General features: G+C 43.6%; 1 protein-coding gene across 7 annotated transcripts in view; it reads right to left on the bottom strand.

Annotated features, from left to right (window-relative positions):
* DNAH11 (dynein axonemal heavy chain 11) overlaps window positions 1-20,970 on the bottom strand; it is a 272,410-nt gene that overhangs the window by 104,333 nt on the left and 147,107 nt on the right. The gene's annotated exons all lie outside the window — the stretch shown is intronic.

Here is a 20,970-nt window from a genome sequence, read left to right on the forward strand (position 1 = left end):
CCTCTAGATCTAATTCTAGACTCCTGCCTTCTGGTAGCTTATGACTTATATCTAGACATGGCATGTTTCCTCAGAAAGCCTCTCTCTTCTGCTTTCTAGTGCTTAATTCAGACAAGATCTCCCTTGATCTCTGCTCTGAAATTTTTTAGAATTAGCAAAGTCCAGTTTCAAGGCAGGCCCCTTTCTTCATATCATGAGTGGGGAAAAAGGGTCCCATTTTCTTCGTTTGTTAAGGAAAAGGAGTGGTTGCAAAGCCTAAGGAATGGCTAAATGACTTGTGGTACCTAAAGGCAGGGGATTCTTCTTGCCACTCCAGAACTTGGTTCCAAAGCATGGGAAGTTTTCTCTAAACGGATGTGGTGCAGAGGAACAAACCCAGAAGACAAGATATATGACCACTTCACATAAGGATAAACAACAAAAAGAGAAACGGGAAGATGCTGGACAAGGACCAGGCTCAGCCACTACAATCCTGGGGACTTTTTGGCTCACAAGATCCAGGGTCTTGACCAGTGGTATATGGACACTAAGTGCAGAGCTGGGGCTCGGAACTAAGGTCCCATGATTCCACCTTCAGTGGGAAAGGGAGAAAACATTTATTAAGTGCCTTCTATATATCAGGTCCATGACTAAGGATTAAGAATTGTGGTTTAGGCAAAAGAACAAAAACTCTTGAACCTGTAGGATATGCTATTTGCTACCTATATGACTTTGGACAAGTCCCTTATTTGTGCCTTAGTTTCCCCATATGTAAAATGAGGGGTTTGGACTGGATGGCTTCTGAGCCCTCTTCCTGTTTGCAACCATGTCACCAAGTCTCCTGGTACTTCTGAATGGATGAACCATAACACCTGTGACAGAGGCTGGCACTAAAGGAAAAGTGCCAGGCTGAATATTTCTCCTCATTGGGGGAGGGCCCCAGGAGGCTGGAATCTTGAGGAGCAGAAGGTTCCTTTCTGAAGAGTAGTTGGGCTCTCAGTTTTGAGAAGCTGAAGAAAGAGGGCTGGTTGAGACTTGCTCCTGAGGGTTATCCATCTTTTTTCCTGCTAGTGACTGGATAAACTTTCCCCCAACATTTCCCAATTGAAAAGACTACCAAAGAGAAACCTGAGAAAGACATTTGGAGTCTCTTTCTGACTTTACCTCAGCTCCTGTTGCCCTAGGTCTGAACTGTGGCCAAGGGGCCAAACCCAGAGTCAGTCAACCCGACTGTCTCTCAGGGGGCTGAGGCTGCCAAAGTCCAAATTCCCCTCAAACTAGAGGAGGGAGGGAAAAGGGTTAGTTAGGGGAGGGACCCCCTTTCCCCCACTTTCCCTGACAACAATTGCTTTGTATTACCCTGATCGAATTAACTGACATTAAAGTGGCAATGTTTTCCCAAATTTAAATCAAATGTGAGTGGAATAGCTTAAGGAGGGAGGGAACATTTAGGCTTTAGTAGTGGAGGAGGACAAGGGGAATAAGAGCAAATCTGAGAGAGCAGCCATTGCTGAGGGGGGAAGACTGATGGGGGAGAATCTCCAAATCCCCTCTCCTCTCTCTGAGCCAATCTTAAACATCAGCTGTCTCTCCTAGATCCTGTTTCTTTTACCACCCACAGACCTCCATTACACACCCAGGTTCATTTCTTCCATGAGCTAAGAGCTAGTTTGGAAGAGCTCTAACTGGATTCTAAGCTATTCAAGAGAAACAGTCTTGGGCTTTCAGTCTTCATGGGAGCCCAGGCAGCTGCTCCACAGTCTTCTTCCTCAAACTCCAAACTGGAGCAGAGATAACCTGAGTAACAAGATGGATCCCATGTTTATTAGATGATGGGCATTGGGCAACAGTGCTGGGGTACAAATACAAGCCAATACCTAAAGGAGACAGAAGGGGGTGGAGAGTGGTTGGAAAATAACTGGGAAGTGAGGAGGCCTGGCTCCAGGCAACTCAGAGTCCAGGGACTCAACGGAGTCAAAGTGAATCTAGAGGGAGGGGTTTCCAACTATTCTCCAAACTCCATTTCCTGCCTCCAAATCTTTGTACTGAAGTCAAACCCCTGGAATAGCCTTTCTTCTTTGGTGATGCTGGGATCCTACCGAGGGCCATCTCCATAGCCCAGCAGCTGCTGCCATGGTGGCTGCACAAGCCCTTCCCTGTCCTTCCCCCAGGTACCCAAGGATGACTCCAGAGAAGCCACAGAGGATGCTACAGTAACTTCCAGAGGGACCAATCAGTACTTCAGATGTTTCCTTGAGTAATCTCTCCATATTTCTGAGCTAATGGAGGTTCAAATGCTAAGGAGTCCCTTGAAGAAGCTTGTTGATGTTACTTTTGCTTTGATTTTTTTTAAAGAGACAGGTTTCCTTTGGTCGTCTACACTGAGCTCCTGGCAAATGGAGCTGGCAGTGTAGCAGTTATGGAATAAAGGGAATCCTGTCCCTCCAAATATCTCTTCTGACTCAAGGATTTTACTCAATATCAGGAATAATAGCATGGCCTGTGGCACTGCCTTCATATTCAAGGTGCAAGGAGCCTGGAACTCTTGTTAAAATGGGGAACATGCTTGTGGTCATAAGAACATGGGATCTGAGCTCTCAGAGTCCCCAGGGCTTTGCAAACCTTATAGTACTCTATCAATATTACTCATTATTATTGTTCTTGCTGTTGGTAGACTGATCCCCCCATTTTAAAGATAAGGAAACTGAGGTCCCAGGTAGTTCAATAACTCACCCAAGATCACACAGATAGTTAATGAAAGAGGTGGGATGGATATTTGGGTCCTATGACTCCAAGTTCACTGTTCTTATTTTTAAACCCTTATTATCTGTCTTAGAATCAATACTGTGTATGGGTTCCAAGGCAGAAGAGTGACAGGGCTAGGCAATGGGGGTTAAGTGACTTGCCCAGGTTCACACAGCTAGGAAGTGTTTGAGACCAAATTTGAACACAAGATCTCCTATCTCTGGGCCTACCTCTCTATATACTGAGCCACCTAGCTGCCCTTTTCACCATTCCTTTTAACTAAGTCACATTCTTTCCCATTGAACTTGGAGTCAAGAGACCCAAGTTTGGTAGCCTGCTCTGCTCCTTGAGATGGTGTGATGCTGGGAAAGCCACTTTCTTTCTTTGAGCCTCTGTTTCCTTATCAGAAACAAGGCAGTTGGGTTCTAAGACCCCTTCTGGCTCTAAAGCTGCACAATTGATTATGTTCTTGTGGACAATTTTAATCTCAATGGGAAACAGGTAGTCTGAAGTCACATTTGAACTCAGGTCCTCCCAACTCCAAGCCTGGTGCTATATACAGTATGCCACCTAGCATTCCAACAGGATCATCACTTTATTTTTTTAATTTTTATTTAGAATATTTTCCCATGGCTAAATGATTCACGATTCCTTCCCCTGCCCCCCCACCCCCTCCTGAAGCTGACAAGGAGTTCTCTGGGTTTTACATGTATCATTTTTCAAAACTTATTTCCATGTTATTCATATCTGCAGTAGATCCTTTAACATCAAACCCCAATCATATCCCCATCATACTATGTGACTGATCATAGGTTTTTCTAATGCATTTGTTTCCACATTTTTATCTCTGGATGTGGATACATTCTTTCTCACAAGTCCCTCAGAATTGTCCTGGGTCATTGCATTGTTGCTAGTAGCAAAGTCAGTTACATTTGATTATGCTACAATGTATCAGTCTCTATGTATAATGTTCTCCTGGTTCTGCTACTTTCACTCTGCATCAATTCCTAGAGGTTCTTCCAGTTCACATGGGATTCCTCCAGTTCATTTTTCCTTTCAGCACAATAGTATTCCATCACCAACATATACCACAATTTGTTCAGCCATTCCCCAAGCGAGGGACACCCCCTCATTTTCCAAATTTTGCCACCACAAAGAGCATGGCTATAAATATTTTTGCACAAGTATTTTTCCTTATCACTTTGGGGTACAAACCCAGCAATGGTATGGCTGGATCAAAGGGCAGGCAATCTTTTAAAGCTCTTTTTACATAAGTCCAAATTGCCCTCTAGAAATGTTGGAACAATTCACAACTCCACCAGCAGTGTATTAGTGTCCCAATTTTGTCACACCCCCTCCAACATTTATTATTTTCCTTTACTGTCATATTGGCCAGTCTACTAGGTGTGAGATGGTACTTCGGAGTTGTTTGAATTTGTATTTCTCCAATCAGGAGGGATTTAGAACACTTTTTCATGTGCTTATTGATAGTTTTGATTTCATCCTGTGAAAACTGCCTATTCATGTCCCTTGACCATTTGTTGATTGGGGAATGGCTTGGTTTTTTGTAGATTTGACTTAGTTCCTTATATATTTGGAAGATTAATCCTTTGTCAGAGTTTTGTTATATGAATGCTCTCCCAGTTTGTTGCCTTCCTCCTAATTTTGGTTGCATTGGTTTTGTTCGTACAAACATTTTTTTTTAAACCCTTACCTTCTGTCTTAGAATCAATACTGTATACTGGTTCTAAGGTAGAAGAGTGGTAGGGGTTAGGCAATAGGGTCAAGTGACTTGCCCAGTTCACACAGCTAGGAAGTGTCTAAGGCCAGATCTCTTGTCTCTAGGCCTGGCTCTCAAATCATTGAGCTACCCAGCTGCCCCTTGTAAAAAAAAAACCTTTTAATTTGATATAATCAAAGTCATTCATTTTACATTTTGCAATGTTCTCTATCTCTTGTTCTTAAATTCCTTTCTTTCTCACACATCTGACAGGTATGCTATTCTATGTTCATCTACTTTATTTATGATTTCACTATTTATATTTAAGTCATTTAGCCATTTTGAATTTATCTTGGTATAGGATGTGAGATGTTGATCTAAACCTAATCTATCCCATACTGTTTTCCAATTTTCCCAGCAGTTTTTGTCAAATAGTGAGTTCTTGTCCCCAAAGCTGGGATCTTTGGGTTTATTGAACACTAGATTGCTGACATCATTTACTCCTAGTCTATTCCATTGAGGATCATCACTTTCAACAGTCACCCAACTTGTGCCTTGGCTTTGGCACCAAATGTTATGCTTGAGAACTTAACGAGAAAACAGGCAGAGTTCTGTACAAAGAAGATGGCGCATTTGCATGGCTGTCCACAGTTGTTAGCTACCATCTAGTCTAGAAAAGAGCATTAGTCTACTGTGCTGGGAATCAGTGGGGTTGGCATGTGAGGAAGTTGGATCTTGGGTTCTTGTGCCATAGGCTAGAATGGGATGATGACATGCAGAGGATAAAGGATTGTGCTTGGTTTGAGAGTGATATCAAGAGTAACAGAACTTGAAGAAATATGGGGAATGCAATTTGAGGGTGCCATTTGGGTCTTATGGTTTGGATCTCTGGAGAGTTGATAGCTTCTTCCATCCTCTAGCCTAGAAAGAACCCTCTTGTTAGAAGGCATGAGGAGAATGAGAATGAAAGCAGAGGATGGAGGTAGAGGTACATAGTGATGACAGTATGGATTCTCATAGAAACATCTGAGGAAAGCCCAACAGATGTGAGATTCTGAAGAGCAGAGCCCTGGGACTCCAGGAAGCACAAGATCCTAGCTTTGGAGCTAGAAGGGACCTTAGAGGTTATTCAATCCTTCATCTATTTACAAATGGAGCAAATAAGCCTCAGAGAAGCCAAGGGACTTCCTCAAAGTCACAAGGAGATCAAGCAGCAGAGCCAGGATGACATTTGGACCTAGGTCCTCCAACTCCAAGTCTAATATTCTTTTCTCTTCTGTCCTCTTCTCTCCCCTCCTAACCTCTCCTCCCCTCCCTTACCCTTCCCTTCACTCTCTCCTCTCCTCTCCTTCTTCTCCTCTCCTCTTCTCTTTCGAAAGTCTGATGCTATGATCCTATGACTGATAGTATTCACATGATAAAAAAAGAGTAGTCTGGGAATGAATCATTCAGTTGTTTTCAATCATGCCCAACTCTTGGTGACTCTAGTTGTTTTTTTTTTTTTTTGGCAAAGATACTGGAGTTGTTTACCATTTCCTTCTCCAGCTCATTTTACAAATGAGGAAACCGAGGCAAACAAGGTAAAATGACTTGCCCAGGGTCACAAAGCTAGTAAATGTCTGAGAGTGAGAATAGGGTATAGAAAGATCCATTACCAGATCACCAGAGAGTATTTGCTTTATGGTGAGGGGTTGTGGGAGCAGTGATAGTAGGAAGGAAACGTTATTCTGGTCTATAATCATTTATTAATTCAGTAATCATTTATTAAATACTGACTTGGGGCAAGACACCAGGGATACAGAGGCAAAAACCAAGAAGGCCATTTCTGCCTTCTATTCTGCCTGTCTATTAGCATTATTTCCAGTTCTTAACATTGGGAGCATTACTTTATATTGCTTCCCTTCTGATTTTCCATCCCAGTCATCTCCTTGGTATCCATCCTGGTGCTGCTTTCTCTGCAGCAGCAGACCTCCAGTAATTACTGCCTAGGCACTTGGTCCCTCCACCAAGGCATCACTGCTCTCAGTCATGCTCTACCAATTAGTGAGATGGGTGGTCAAGCCATTCTAGCTGGCTGACTCCAGGTTCAAGACTATGCTTCAGATCCATGCCCACTTCAGATCCATATCCCCAGTGCCTAGCACAATCCTTGGCACACAGTAAATTCTTTGTACATGCTTCTCCTTTATCCATACAGATACTTCCAACTTAGAACATCTCTTCTAAAAATGGGTCTGAAAGTCCCAGGGGAGAAGGAAAGCAAAATGAGAAAGAAAATTAATGAATTGAAGGGACAGAAGAGAAGACTACTGAAACAATCAGGATATAAACAAAAGAGAAAAAAATCACCTATCAAGAGAGCTACATATTTTTTCAGTAAAGCAAATAATCATATATAAAAATGAGCCTTAAGTTAGCCCCTCTGCATTTCCTACGGCTACAAATGCAGGGATGCCACAGACTTGCTTCTGGAATCTGTACCATAGAATTTTCTATTCCAGTCACCTTTTCCTGCCCACACAGGTATGCATTGTGACTCCTTTGTAATAAGCTCATTTTCATTGTGCGTTGGACTATATCCCAATGTCTTTGAGCTATGATCTCATCATAAGTATTTATTTCTTTGTGCCTCCCCAACAGGACTCACTCTATTTCACTGGGTAATGGAAATGTGCATTGCCAGAGCTATCCCATTTCTTTTCCAGTTGATCGAGTTTGTTTTTAGACTGAAACAACACTTTCTTTCCTATTTACCTCATAAAGCTTTTACCTGGAAGCCCTGGGTGCATTTATCCTCAAAGGCACTTAAGAGTCTTCAGGAATCAGATGTGACCTCAGCATGAGTAAGCCTGGATGGGTCTTGAGGGTCGGATGAGAAATATTCCTAAAGTTGAAGGCTTTATTCTCTTATTGTTTAGTCTTCTTAAATCTCCCTCCAGGTTATCTTTGGACAGGCTTTCACCTACTCCACTGATGTTATTACCTTTCTGATTCAAGTCCACTCCATAGCTGCCTCGCCAAAACAGCTGGATACATTTGGTGTTCAGAGTTAGATCCTTTCTGGGAGACAGGCCACATTGAGGTCTCCTCAGGTATTTTCTTTCCTTCATGGACATTTGCTTCTTGCTACTCATCCCATGCATGGTTGGTAAAGGGTAATACTTTAGGTCATTCTTTTCCAGGGAAAATAAACCAGAAGAGTAGAAACAAAGCTTGAAATAATTCAAGCTAAAAATCCCTCTCCTTGGAATTTTCTGGATAATATAACATAAAGTGGGTTTTGGGCTTTTGCTAGCAGGCCCAGAAGCAGCCAAAGGGAGTGGAAAAAAGGCTGGATTTGGAGTCAAGAGGATGTGGGTTCAAATCCTGACTTTTATATGTTCCCTCTGTGATCTTAGGCAAGTCACCTTTATGCCTCAGTTCCAAATATGAAAGAAAAATGAGCTTGGACAAGATAGTCATAAAGTGCCTTCTAGCTCTTAATCTTTGATCTTGCTAATCGCTCTAGTTTATGGGAAGGGCTTTAAGATCCATCTAGCCTAACCCTCTTAATTTACAGATGAGGAAACTGAAGTCCAGAGAGGTTGAGATTTTGGCAAGGTTGCTGAGCAGATAAGCAGTCAAGCTGGGGTTTGAGTTTGGATCATAGATTTAGGAAGGAATTCAGATGCCATTTAGTCTGGTAACCATATTTTATATTTGAGGAAACCAACTTTGAAGGCAAGAAGAGATTTGCCTACGAACACAGAAAGAATGTGTATCAGTGCTAGGATTTGAACCCAGGTGACCATAGAATAAGAACATTATGAAAACCAAATGGAAAGAGTTTAGAGACCATCTGGTACAACCTATGTCTAAACCAAACTTTTTCTATACCATCCCCAATAACAAGCACCAAACTCTCACTTGAAGGCTTCTGGGATTGAGGGAAGAGAAGAGTCTATCAGCTCCTGATACAATCTGGTCTATTTTTAATTCTTCCAATTGTTAGCAAGGTTTTCCTTATATCAAGGCAAAATTGGTCTTTGCAGTCCCCTGTACAACTTTTCCCCATTGCCCTGGCACTCCCCTTTAGGTCTGAACAGAATCAACATACCACCTCTGCCACATGAAGTCCTTCAAAGACCTGCTAAAGTTTGATCATGACTTACCTAAGCCAAGTCTCATCTTCAGACTAAAGACATGGTTCTTCAACAGACCTTCCTCCAGCATGATCTCTGGGGACTTCATCATCCTGGTTGTCTTCCTCTGGATACTGTTTATATTATCAATGTCCTTTTTAAAATGGAGCACCCAGACAGAGCATAATACTCTATAGAAACTCTGTCCAGGGTAGGGGACAATTGGATTATCTGATCTTCCCTCTAGCCCAGGACGTGGTATCTTTCAATGCCGTCCAAGATGGCATCAGCTACCTTGGCTGTCATATTATATGGTTGATTCATACTGAGCTTGCAGTCCACTAAAACCCTCCAATCTTTTCAGACAAACTGCCACCTTACTACAACTCCCCCAGCTTCTATTTGTGAAGTTGATTTTTGACCCTAGAAGCAAGACATCAATGTAGATTTTGGTGCTTCAGCAGATCTATAATCTCACACCTTCTAACAGGGAAGGTTGCAGTCCATCCATGCCTTCTCATCCTGAGTAATGCTTGCCCATGTCTTCCTGCTGAAGGTCTCCCTTTATATCTTCTGATATCACATAGATGCCAGTGGACCACACCCATTTTGCATTGGTTATCCTTTGCTCTTAATAAATGACTGGCCATCCTCCTCACCTAGCCATAACTCCTCGGATGGCATCTCTAGGACACTTTTCCTATATAAATTTTCTTTTGTAATGTGTTGCAGCCTGGTCATGCCCGCCATATTGCTCTATTGGCCTTGTGGGTGATCTGTGACTCATTTTTCAGAGTGCAGTTTCCATGATTCCTAGCAGAAAAATATTGGCATTAAATGATGTTTCAGTGAGAATCTTGGGGGTTAGAAAAAGACTTGTGTGATTTGCCAAAGGCAATCCACTCCTTTCCTCCTATTCACTGGGGTCAACTCATTGACCTCTCATGGTGTGTGCCTATGTTAAATATGATGATGCATGAGGTTTATGGGTCATTAGACTGTGTGTCCTTTGTAGGAAGAGACTGTCCTTTGCCTTCTTTGTATCCTCATGGCTTAGCCCAGTTCCTGGCACATAGTAGGGGCTTAATAAATGCTTATTAGCTGACTACTCATCGAACTACACATCATTGTCTTGACAACAGTTATATTTCAATCTCTTCGTTATTCTTGTGTGGATAGTTATATTTCAAATGATTCTGAATTCCATGTGGGAGACTCCACAATAATCTGGGGCTTGATATGGTTGGTTCAATGTCACCTGCAAATAGGAACAACTAGAAGAACTCAGAATCTCTAAGAAATCCCTCTTCCACTGAAGCTCTGTGATTAACATTCATACTCCACCACTATTGCAAATACTATTGTTAAGAATATCTTCCTGTTTTATTCATCACCTGGGATTGGGCACTCACTGAACAAAGTTATCTCTGGTTATCTTTTATGGAATTCTGCACACTTTTGACATATGAATGGGAAGCCTTTATTGAAGAAGAGACTTTGAAGTAGTGCCTTGCTTTACTAAGTCAAAGACCTTATTTTTGTAATAACCAATACAAAGTAAGCCCAATGGGGTCTTGTATTCTCTATAGCTTATAGTCAACTGTATGCTGTGAAGGTGATGGGATTGTCTTGTGAATGTCATTTGCATGTGAATATTATATCATGAATATATTACTTTCATCCAGGATGCTCTTGATGTGCAAGTAGATTTTTCTGATGAAAAATTTTTGTAGAGCTGAGAAAGTTTGGCATCTGGATAAGTTATTATTGGTCATATTTTTCTGGTAGTAATAAAGTTCAAGTTTTATATTGTCCCCTTTTTCTGATACTATGAGAATTGATTCTTCAATGCTCTTGCAACTGGGTTGTCTCCAGTATATAACTTTATTTTATATTCTCGGTGAATACCTTAGTTCCTTCCTAGCTTTGATTTTTTAGTGTCTTTTCTACATTCTCCATGAAGCACATTGAAGACCACGATGCTTATGATCAATTTTGGTGAGTCCATTATCACTGATGGAAAAATAATTTATCAGAGAAGTCTTTTCTGTTAAATATTTTCCATTTTTTGCATCTCGTTTCTCTAAGTTGCCTTTAGAGCACTCTCAAGTTTCTTCCTCAAATACTCTTCGTGGGATTTTAGTTGGATTTCTTAGCAGACTTTCTTTAAATTTGTTTTGTCCTCTATTGCTTATTACTATTTGATGAGACAACTCTACTCAATCTTCCATATTTATTCATGAGTAGTTTTTTTCATTTTTGTAAGTGAATAATCTTATAAAACCAAAACCCTCAAACAAATACCCAAATAAACAAGTTAAAAATCATCTGCTTTCTTCTGCATTCCTCCTCCAACAGTTCTTTCTCTGGAGGTGGATAGCATTCTTTGTCACAAGTCCCTCAGAACTGACCTGGATCATGGTATTGCTGATCATAGCTAAGTCTATCACATTTGATCATTCCATAATATTGCTGTTACTGTGTACAATGTTTTCCTCATCCTGCATCAGATCACGTAGGTCTTTCCAGATCTTTCTGAAATTATCCTGTTCATCATTCCTTATGGCACAATAGTATTTCATAATCATCATATACTACAATTTGTTTAGACATTCCCCAAATGATGGACATTCCTTTCGTTTCCAATTCTTTGCCACCACAAAAAATATTATATATATTATATGTAATAATATATATAATATATTATATATTATATAATATTATAAATATTTTATACAAGTAAATCCTTTCCCATTTATCCAGGAGGTTTCCTAAAAGAGTTCATATTCTAAGATAGTATTACCACTGACTGCCATCCTTCAACTTGGCAGGGATATCAAGTAGTGCTGATTGGCTGAGGTGATTTCTGGGCTCCTTTGGTTTTCTGGTGGAAGAATTGATTCTTATGGGCTAATCTTCCTTAGTTAATAGTGATCACCTTAACTAAGTTACCTTGGTAACTTCCTTGGCTAATGATGTATTAGTGTCTGTTCTTATATCCACTTCACATTTTTATTAAAAGCTTGTTTAAATAGGTCTGGTTGGAATTATCTCATGTACTGCATCTTTTCATTTTAAATATTTATTAATTTGGTTTTGTTCTATAAACAAATGATTGATTTGAAAATCCCACATCAATAATAAATCATTTCTTGTCTATTAAACTTAATCTGTTTCTTTTCTTAAATTTCATTGCCTTATTTGTTTGTTTTTTAATTTTGTTTTATGGACCCTCACTCTTAGAATCAATGCTGTCTATTTGGTTCCAAGACAGAAGAAAGGGCTAGACAATGAGGGTTAAGTGATTTGCCCAGGGTCACATAGCTAGGAAGTGTCTCGAGCCAGATTTCAACCCAGGACCAGGTCCTGTCTCTGGGCCTGGCTCTCAATGCACTGAGTCATCTGCTGCCCTCCCAAAATGAAATGAAATTTCATGAATATTTTAATTTATTTTACATTTAATTTTTATTTTATTTTTCTCAAGTACACGTAAACAAGAATTTTTAATATTCATTTAAAAAAATTTCGAGTCCCAAATTCTTTCCTTCTCTTCCCTCCCTTCTCCTTGAGAAGGCAAACACTTTGATACAGATTAACATGTAGAGTCATGTCATAAATAATTTTAAAGAGGAAAGTTTTTTTGAACCTTTACTTTCCTCTTTAAAATAAAGATTAAATATAAAATAAATAAAAATATTCATGATATATAGTTAGGGGGATTACATAGATATTCTAGAAGTCTTCATTTTATTATATTTGACACAAAGCTTATTTAGAGTCTAGTTTTGAACTTCTACTTTAGCACCTAATATAATAGCTATCACTCTTAACTCCATTGTTTTATTGAAATTATTGGTCAAAATTTTAAGCAACAACCCCCACCCCCCGAGGGTAGTCCAGAGCTGATGGCTAGAGGTATCTCCTTCCAAGCTTACACTAAATCATTAATATCTTAGGCATCATTACTTGAAACCAGACATTCAACTGGCTCCAAATATACCTAAATGTATTATCCTAAAGATACCACGAAAGAGATGAGACTACACAGTGCTTTAGGGTTTGTAAAGTGTTTTACAAGTCACCTCATTTTATCCTCACAATGCCCTTTGGAGGTAGGTGATACTATTATCCCCACTTTACAGGGTGAGAAGACAGGTTGAGTGACTTGCTCAGGGTCATACAGCTATTATGTGTCTGAAGCAGGTTTTGAACTTAGGACACAGTTACTAAATGTAAATTTTTTCACTTCTATTCATTAAGAATTATGCATTGATGTTTGAAGAATGTCTTGATCTTCCCAGAGAGTCAGTTATGGAGTATTGCTATCCAATCAATTAATTAATCCATGAGTATTTATAGAGTGTCTACAATGTACCAGGCATTCTACTAGGTGTAGAAGACACAAGTACAAAGAATGAAACAGCCCCTATTTGCGAAGAGCTTACGTTCTAATAAAGGAGTTAAGAAACATATTCAAATAAATACAGCCTAAAGTGATCAAAGGCAAATATATAAAAAGCAGTTAAAGGCCAGGCAGATTGTGTAGAAGGCTCTAGGATTTGGGGGGATTAGGAAAAGCTTCATGGTGCTTGAGATGCATCTTAACAAGAACGTGACCAAGTGAGGCAGAAGTAGGGAGGAAAGGCACTTCACTCATGACCAATGGCCAGTAGAAAGGCACAGGTATAGGGGATGGGGTGTCCTGTGTGAGAAGGGCTCTTTGCCTGGATCCCAAGGTGTGGGAGTGGCAGAAAGGTCCAATGAACCTCTGGGCTTTGAAAGCTAATCAAAGGAAATGACTATTTCATCCTAGGGATAATATGGAGCCACTGGAATTGAGTAAGAGAGTCAGATGAGGGGGCAGCTGGGTGACTCAGTGTATTGAGAGCCAGGTCTAGAGAGGGAGGTCCTGGGTTCAAATCTGACCTCAGCTACTTCATAGCTGGGTGACCCTGGGCAAGTCACTTCACCCCCATTGCCTAGCCAATACACAGTATTGACTGACTCCAAGATGGAAGATAAGGTTTTTTTTTTTTTTTAAAGAGTCAGATGATCAGATCTCTTCTTCAGGAAGATGACTTTGGCAGCAGTGGTGAGGATGGACAGACATGGGGAAGGATTTGGTCTCAGGCTTCCTAAGGCTTCCTCATTGTCCTGAATATTCTTCTCTCAGCTCAAGGATCCATCATTTCATCTCTTTGGCTAGTCCCTCATGCACCAGAAATCATAGCTCCCTCCATGTCTTAGAATACGGTCTTCACAATTTCAATAACAGAGAAAAAGGTCATTGCCTTCTGGCAGTGGGCATTGCTAGTTCTGAACTTAATTCTTTCTGGTTTGGTAGAACATGCCACAGCTCGGACTTCTGCAGAGCCCTGGAGACCTCTTCACACCATGATGATATGTGAGAGTAGGTACTGTTGTCGTTCAGTCATTTCAGTCATGTCTGACTCTCCATGACCCCATTGGGGGTTTTCTTAGGCAAGATACTGGAGCGGTTGGCCGTCTCCCTTGGAGGTAGGTAGAAATCTTGACATGTGAGCCATTTTTAAAGGTAACCTTCAAGATCAGAAAGATTAGCCACCTCCGTCATGCACATCTCCTATCTAGCCAAGGCTCTCCTTTGTGATTTCATGAAGGAACATCTCATGATTTTAAAGGTGAACCAAATTTGGCATCCACTACTTTGCAAGGGTAGGGACACCGACAGGGTCCTCAAGGACTCTGGCTCAGCATAGTGATTTTTGGAACAAACAGCAAGTATCTCTCCACTGTTGCTTAAGTAAAGGAAGATTTCTGTGCCCTTTGAAGGTCAGCCAGGATGTAAGTTAAGGCAGGCTGGGCCAAAGAAGGCCAATAAAAGAAAAGTTGCAAAGGGATACTCTGCTCTGCAAAGAGAAACACCTGGACAAGTGGTGAGAAGGTGTCTGGTGCCCATCCATCAACTCTGAATGGAAGCCAATGACAGACCATCCGCATCATTCCATAATGGCGCTGCACCAAGGGATATGTGGGTCACTTCTTACATACAGCCAGGTTCTCACCAGCCCCTCTGGGAATTGGTGTTCAGTGGTGAGCATGGCTAATGGGGTGGGAACTCTGCAGAATTCAGCTTGACCTGCCAGGTGGGCTCACTGGTCCTTGTCAGACACTCAGCTGGCCAAGGCTCCTCGCTCAGTGGAGACAGAAAGAAGGTTCAGAGATTCAGACTCAGTAGAAGGCATTGCCAAGAAAGCATGGTCTTTGAAAGAAAGTGTTTGCAATGAGTCATGAAGGATGCGTTCCATATATACCCAAGATGCAATGAGGACAATGAGAGCTGGTGCTCAGGTGTCCTACAGGATTTCCATAGGACTTTGCTTGCTGTGATATCATTGGTTCCTTCTGAACTTCTACCTAGAGGTGATGAGCAAGAGCTTTGCCCCAGGCACTGGCAAGTGACTACACATGATAGCCTGTATTTGTGTCCATCGGGATTTGAATCCAGTTCCTTCTGATTGCAAGCTCAGTCATCTACCCATTATGCCATTCCAACTGTCAAAAGAATCCTTCAGGACCCTACAGGGAAGCATCTTCTTCATTCCAATTTTGCAGATGAGAGGACTGAATTTTAGAGACAGATTTGTAGAAGGTCCTAGAGAGTCACAGAAGCTCACAGTTGGAAGATACTTCCAAGGTTCCATATCTAGTCCAACCTGTCCCTTAACAAGTGAGCCAAGCCTTGAACAGATCTAGGAATTCTGGGAGGAAGAAATAAGGAAGGAAAGTATTCAAAACATGGAGGACAGTCCCTGCAAAAGCCTAGTGGCAAGAGATGGGACGTTGTGTCCAAGGAAATTGGAGTGGAACAGCTGGATGGGATGATAAATAGTCTGGGAGGTGTGGGGTGGACAGATTTCGAAGGGCTCTAAAGGTCAAATAGAGGACTTGGTGCTTTTTCTGAGGCAACAAGCAGAGTGATGTGGTCAGGCCTCGGCTTTATTAATATCAATTTGGTAGCTATGTAGTCGATGGATTGATTAGAACAGGAAGAGACTGGAGGCAGAGAGACCAATTAGGAGGATGTTAGGATAGTCTAGTCAAGAGGTAAGAAGGGCTTGAACTAGGGTGGTGGCTGTGAAAGCTGTTGAAATATTCATGGCTGTCTTATGCAAGAAGGAAAGGAGCATCTCTGTAGTCTGGGTACCAGCATCTCCTGTTATTATTTCCAGAACTGTGAATTTCCATACAAAGGGACCTGAAGCCCGAGGTCAAGGTAGTAGAGGAGGTAAAGGAGAGCAAAGGGTCAATTGTTGACCCTTTTAGGCAGTAATGGATTCATGGGAATTATAGGGATAGACAAGAAGGTCAGAGAGAAGACAAATTAGACATCCATTTCCAAGGACTTTATCCTTATTTGAAAATCACAGACAATTTGGTTATACAAAGACAGAAGTTGATACTCTGATACTGCTGATTCATGTCGCATTACCTTGCCTTGGGTCCAAGGGTTTCATGGGTATTAAAGGGCATTTCTAAGGAGGCTGCCAGGTCTGTGATAGGGGAGGCTCCTCTAGTCTGGGTTTGTCTATAACCTTCCAGTCAAATTATTTTCTCCTTCCCGCGTTTGCTTTATAACAATGCATTGTTGCCTCAAGCTGAAATGGATGGTTCCCAGGATGGGCATTGAGGTGACCCCTTCCCCATGTCCCAAGAAGATATCAGTGATGGGTCTCTGGTTCTCTTTAAGAGATTCCAAAGGAGGGGCCCAGGGGATTGAGAGCCAAGCCTGGAGATCAGAGGTCCTGGGTTAAAATCTGGCCTCAGACACTTCCTAATTGTATGACTGTGGACAAATCACTTAACACCCATTGTCAAGCCTTTAATGTTCTTCTGCCTTTATATGACTCCTGTCCATTTCTTCCTCTAAACTCTCCATGAAGAGAAGTGGAAGGGAGGCTCTCTCCAAGGTGCTGGCCTTTACTGGGATCTCTTGACATGCTACAGGCAGCAACAGATTGTACACATACGTCCCATCAATCATCTCTTGTTCTCACCACGTGATGGCCCCACATCTTCTTACCATCAAAACTGTCTTTGATAATTGCCATTCTGCTACTTCATGTGATTCTAGGCAGTATGCCATAGTCTATTTGTGCATGCCATGCATTTCTCTATTGCCCTTTCAGTAATGGATAAATAGGAAATGATGGTGGTATAGTATGTGATTTGTCACCATAAAGCCTTCCTGGAAGAATATTGATGTTAAAAAAATAGGTTTTTGTACAGGAGCAAAATTTGGGGTCATTAAAAGCCACTCAGTTCCTTCTATTCATTTCCAGGACATTCCATTATCTATATTTAGTATTTGCAGATAAAAGAATAGAGGGATGAGTGCAACAGATTGTCTATTCAACTTCAAATCACAATCTAAACATATATCATTTTTTTCATCCACTTGGTAATTCCTATGTGGATAGTTCAATGAAATGCCTCCAAAAAGAAAAAGAATAGAATGCCAAGAATATCTTGAAGCAGTTAATTAAATCCTGGAAGGCAATCTGCAAATTTCTAAAATTTTGATACTAGTTTTAGTAAGCCAAATTGTTTGTTATTTACAACATATTTCCCTGAAGGTAGAAATGACCCCCAATTTAGCCCACAAAACATATGAAATGTATCTACTTATTCACTCAACAAACATATATCAATATAAGCCAGGCTCCGTGCTATATTCTAAGGATATATCCAAGGATACAAGCCAAAACTCCTGTCCTCATGTCGCTTATATTCTACTGGGTTACTAATATGCAGGAAGAAGGGAAGATGCAGGAGACCTGTCGTCCCTCATCACATGATGCCTCTTGGAATCTCTAGTTTTCTTCAAGCTCGACCGCCATGTTACTCACAGTGCCTTCCCTCCTCCCCATCATCCTGGGTTTGCTCACATAGATTTTGTACAGGCTCATACACACACACACACAGACACACACACACACAGACACACACACACACACACACACACACAATATACATGTGCTGTCTCCGCAAGTGAAAGGGAAGCTCTGGATCCTCAGAGCCTCCTCGGGTGCCTGCTCTGGGACACATCCATGCGATGACCCGGTCACACAAAAGGGTGAGAGTAGACTCATGTGGTGGGAAGGTTCTAGAATACCAATAGCTGTGTGGAATGTTTCCCCGTGTGAAGGCACGTTTAAGAAGTGGAGAGTGGTCACTGGGAGGAAGGAGCAGACCACCCCAGCCCTGCAGGGAAAGCTCAGCCCTTGCCAAGTCCCACCTGCCCCAGAGTAGAAGGGGAGTCCCCTATGGGATCTGCAGAGCCTAGGGCAGGGGGTGGGCTAGGAAGGCATCAAGGGAGAAGTGGAGCCCTTCATAGGATGGAGCAGAAGAACAGCGGAGAGCCTGGACCCCTTGCCATTGGGTTCCTGCTGGTGCAGTCGTGTGCTCCCCATCAGTTGGCTCTATCTCAGCCCCATCTACCTGTGCTCCCTCAGGTCTGAGGGTCCAGACTAGCCTCGCTTGCCTCTCCCTCTGCCCTCGCCTTCTCCCTCTGCCCCCAAGCTCCCATTGGGGAGTCTGAGGAAGGGTCTAGGCTGGCCAGCCTTCATTTCCTGGGTTTGCCCCCTATGACCCAATGAGAGCACCTTCTCTTTGTATCCCCAATGCTTGGCACCATGCCTGGCACATAGTACCTGCTTAATAAATGCCAACTTGTTAACCTGAGAGATTCCTCTGCCCAACCAGCATCTCCACGGTGCTCCCCAGGCCTCCCACCAGAATCTCGCCTCTAGTCCAGTGCAGAGCAGATGCTGACCTCGCGGCTTCTCTTCCTCCTGGTTCTGAGCCAAGCTCCCCCAGCCCTTGCTGGGATTTTATGAGGGTCTTTTTTTTTAAACCTTTACCTTCTGCTTGGAATCAGTAGTCAATAATGGTTCCAAGGCAGCCCGGCAGGAAGGGCTAGGCAAGTGGAATTAAGTAACTTGCCCAGGGATGCACAGGTAGGAAGTAGCTGGGTCAGATTTGAACCCAAGACTTCCCATCTAGTCCTGGCTCTCAATCCATTGAGACTTAGCTGCCCCTTATGGGGCTCTTTTAATGTGATGAGAATGATAAATAGGGCCTCTCTTTGCTCTCCTTTGCTGTGCCATAGAGAGGCCGTTCTTTGGTGCCAGACTCTTTAGAGACTTTCCTGGCACTGGGAGAGCCCTGGAACTCAGGATGGGCATGTGGGGAACAAGCAGAGGGGGACAAGGGGGGCAGGTCGTGAGGAAGGAAGTTGGACTCTCGGACCTCTGAGGTCCCTTCTGCTCTAAGTATGGCCCCGAACCACACGTGGACAAAGGGATGGACGCATGTTGGTTCCAGGGAAGTGAGAGGCTGCCTGCCAGTGTGCAGATGATATACCTGCTTCCTTGAGCCAGTCCAACGGCTATTCTAGGAATTGATTGGAATGTCCAGTGCGGGTCAGGGCAGCCCCCAGAAGGCCGTTTGGGAGGAGGGCAGGCTCTGAGCTCTCTGAAAGGAGGTTCCCCAGCGGCAGGTGGCTGCACCTTCTGCAAGGGGCTCTGCATGGGGTGGGGGGAGCCCTGCCGGTGCTCTCCCACTAGGAGCTGGAGAGGCAAAGCCTCAGCCCAGAGTGGCGGGATGGTGGCCCCCCAGGCTCACAGCTTGGCACAAGCAGGTAGCTTCTGGCTGCCATTTGGCCTCTGGGGCAGAGACAAACAGGTGGGAGGAGGAGGGGGCACCCTGAGCCTGAATAGAGAGGATGAGGAGAAGCAGAGGCAAAGGGTGTCATGTTATGGCCGCTCACTGTCCTGTGCCCCTCCCACAGTGCTCTAGGAGGAACAGTCTCACCAAAGGCTCAGACAACTTTACTTTTTTACATTTTAAAGCAATGTGATAATTTGAAAGTCCATGGAAGCCTTTGTTGGCATGTGGGCTGTCCCCAAACAGGTGCCAGAGGTGCCAATCTCTGTTCTAGACTGCCTAGATTTTGATGGGTCCTGCTGGAGGTCCCCTCTGGAAGCCCTTCCTCCCACATCCGTGTCCTCTACAAATCCGCCCAGCATTCATTCCATCTCTGCCTTTCCGATCCCCCGAGGCCAGGACAGGTGCCTGCAGCCTTCTCCTACCTGCTCACCTAGCCAGTCCCAGAACTCCAGAACCGGAAGGGATTTGGGTAGCCAAAGTCCAAATCGTCTCCTAAAAACTCCCACCATAACAATCTGCTCTTACTGACCGTCTCCCTGTCTCCCTCCCTCCTGCAGCAGCCAGTCCCGGCGATGCAGCTCCAACTGGGAGGAAATGGCTTTTTCTCTCCAGGTGAGAGTTTCCTTTTCCTATCCCGACCCCAGTTCTGAGTTCTTCCAAGGCCTCCTCCCCCATCTCCCTCCTTGTCCAGAGAGATCCCAGGAAAGGCTGTGAACACGATAGAAGGCCAGAGATAGAGTAAACTGTGTCCTGAGAAAGGAAACCAGGATGGTGACTGGCCAAAGGAAGGCCAGGGATGGAGAAGAGTCTCTCCGTGCCCCAGGACCTGCCTTTCAACACGTGATGGGTTGTACCAGGGAAGAAGGATTAGGCATGTCCAGCTAGGTCTCAGAGGCAGACTAAGGAGCAGTTGGGTGGAAGCGGCAAAGAGGTAAACTGAGGCATAACGTCAGAAAAACAAAACCAGAAGCTTCCCAACAATCAGAGTTGTCTGAAAGTGGGAGATGGTGGGATTCCCCCCTCAGAAGTCTTGAAGCAAGGCCAGATGGCCCTGGTCCCATTGGCTATGCTGGGGATTCCTTTGGACCAGAGAGCCAAGAGAATCTCTACGAATTGGAAATTTATTGACTTATTGGAAATCATCGAGAACAGAAGAGCCTGCGTTTACCAAAAATCCTTGGGGAAGGCTTCCCTTGGCCACCTTTCATAGCCTCTTTCTCTCGCAGCCTCCCTCTGCACCTGAGGCCCCCTCTCTCTGGAACTTCCCTCCTCCACAACGCCCCACTTCTCTGGCCGCCATTTTGGGGAAGGGCCACGTCCCGCCAACTTTCACTCCCTTCTGGGCTGAGCCTCTGCCTGTGGGGTTTCAGTCCCAGGCGCGAACACGGGGCTTCCCCCTGCCCATCCCTTTTGGGTGCTGCCCTCCCTCATTGGACTGTTTGTGCTTGCCCCTCTTTCTCCAGGCCTTAGTGCCGGGGCGCCTCCTACTGTCCGTGGCCTGCCTCGCTTCTCTGTCGGCCAGGCGCTCCTCCCACCCCAACTCCTCCCATGGTGAGGCTGGCTTGGTCTGAAAAGGTCTCCCTAAGATGTGAATGAGCTCCCAAAGGTGGCAGCATCCCGGCGCCCTGCGCTCTGCCCTCGGCCTCGTGAGCCCACCAAGACGACCTGGCTGATGGCTCGGAGCACCTGTGAGCG

The sequence above is a fragment of the Monodelphis domestica genome, chromosome 5 (genome assembly GCF_027887165.1).
Source record: "Monodelphis domestica isolate mMonDom1 chromosome 5, mMonDom1.pri, whole genome shotgun sequence".
In the NCBI taxonomy this organism is placed as follows: domain Eukaryota; kingdom Metazoa; phylum Chordata; class Mammalia; order Didelphimorphia; family Didelphidae; genus Monodelphis; species Monodelphis domestica.